This window comes from Anopheles cruzii, unplaced genomic scaffold (assembly GCF_943734635.1).
Source record: "Anopheles cruzii unplaced genomic scaffold, idAnoCruzAS_RS32_06 scaffold03355_ctg1, whole genome shotgun sequence".
In the NCBI taxonomy this organism is placed as follows: Eukaryota; Metazoa; Arthropoda; class Insecta; order Diptera; family Culicidae; genus Anopheles; species Anopheles cruzii.
The window spans coordinates 141-2,195 of record NW_026456940.1 but is presented as its reverse complement, the minus strand read 5'-3'; the positions used below and the strand labels follow the sequence as shown (position 1 = coordinate 2,195).

Genomic DNA, 2,055 nt, shown 5'->3' with positions numbered 1-2,055 from the left:
ATTTTGTCTTGAACTAGAATGATGATAATAATTACCGTTTGATAGTCCGATGATAATACCCATTTGGCTGCAAATAAACATAGTTTATTTGTCTGATATGCTTCACTACAATCAATCTCATACACACAGAGATCATCACCGATGAGTCGAGTAATGATTTGTTCTGTGCTTCTATATTCCTTTTCTTTCACAGATGAAGCGGCTTGGTTTTGGTGCGGAGATTAGCTTTTTTCAGGCTCTCTTCTAGTTCTACAGCGTACCAAAGATGTAGCGTTGATCTAATCCCATTCAGTTTGGAAATATGTTTAGGCACAACTGTTATCATCTGCCAGGTGAGGCGCTTCTTATATTACAAGTCATGGCATTATAAAAAGCCGCAAAAGGCATGTTCTGCCAGAGAAACAAACAGAAACATGAAAAAGAGATGTGTAAGCCACAACAACGTTTGAATTAATGCAAAAAAAACTGAACGTGTAAATAATTGCATAAGTTACTCAGTAGTAAGAAATTTAATGAATTCATGTTACTTAATTTGATGAAAACATTGGTCCGTGTTTATGATTTTCTATGATTATCAGTTCCAACCATTTCTGAATTGACACATTGTAACATGTTTGTTTCTGTGCACAACGTACAAAACCGAGATATCTCATATTTTACTTTATCTTGTCGTATTCCTCCTTTAGATTTATGTGGATTTGGAATAGTAAAAAATGGGAATATATACCATCGCCTGAGATCCGCCAAGAATGCGCTCCACCGTAAAGGTCATTCGTCCGACGAAATGGCAGATTACAGTTTATAAAGCCAGAGTGGCGACGAGTAATGGAATAATAGCAACGAGGTGCATCAATGGTGAGTGATATGTTTGTTGACTCCCGATATATTAAAGGTTGCGATCTTTTTTCCTATGATGATACTATTGGTCCGTGTTTATGATATTGATTGATTAGCATTCTCAACCACTACTGAAAGTTATGACACTTTATGTCACTTGTTCAGTATACATGAAAAACATGTACACATTAAATTAGTTTTACATAATATTGTTTTCAATTTTGCAGGTTCTCGCCGTGAAGACCGAGCTGATATTCTACTAAATAATGAACCATGTTGGAAATGGTGAGTTGTATATTTTAATTATACTATGCTAAATTATTCTGTTGTGTTGTAAAAAGATGGAAAACGCTTCAGAAATGATGAAACAAAGAATTACCGTTTGACTCATTATGATAGAAATCTTAATGGCTGTACTTTTTATTTGACCTGATTTGTTCATCACAATCAACCCACAATTGTCATTTTGAGTATAGGAATATTAACAGATTTGGTATTCTCTTCGTTTCAGGAATAGCAATATTGAATATTGACCATACGGAACTAGAAACGTGCACTGCACTGTGATGGTTTTACATCACTTTTAAGCATTTTGACTGCAATTGGATAATAGAAAGTCCACTGACTGTCAATCGAAAAGAAAACGGTCATTTCAACTGAAAAAAACATCATTCAAACATGGATTATGGGTTAGTCTGATTTCTACAACGGGCAACGGCAAGCTTTCCCAATAAGCTTTGATTCAATGTTTGACTGGCAGAGGAGAAAATGTCACTGTTCCTTATTTTGTACACTTTTGATGGATACTAAAACTGTTCTCGGGCTGGGAATCGAACGAAAAGCTTGAAGCTTGAAGAGAAGCTCTTCTTGAGATGATACGCAACCCCAATATGCTGTGATATGAATTACTAGTTGCCCAAATATTCTATTATTCCCACATTCTGTGTGTGCGGGCACACACGAAGTGACAATGCGTTTAATCGCATTTTCTTCAAGAACAAGGAATCTCAAAAGAGCTTTTTGTGTTGCCATTAATGTATTCTGCCACTCGAAATAGCAAGGAACAAAAATTAGTGATCGCCATTTTGATTGCCATGCAAAAGACATCTATTGTCCAATTATTGTCGAAGTTAAAAGCACAATGAATAATAGCCTCGATAAGCTAAAGGTAAGTTACTTATTTCCAAAGTAGTATGATAAGTATTTAAAGCCAATAAA

General features: G+C 35.4%; 1 long non-coding RNA gene and 1 other non-coding gene across 2 annotated transcripts; both read left to right on the top strand.

The window, feature by feature from the left end:
* The first annotated feature begins 192 nt into the window (after positions 1-192).
* On the top strand, positions 193-1,671 carry LOC128276982 (uncharacterized). The gene is made up of 4 exons (XR_008269382.1): positions 193-332; positions 687-855; positions 1,065-1,122; positions 1,349-1,671. It is a non-coding gene; the product is annotated as an uncharacterized LOC128276982 (long non-coding RNA).
* Positions 530-599, top strand: LOC128276983 (small nucleolar RNA U18). Its single transcript, XR_008269383.1, has one exon. It is a non-coding gene; the product is annotated as a small nucleolar RNA U18 (small nucleolar RNA).
* Positions 1,672-2,055: the final 384 nt, after the last annotated feature.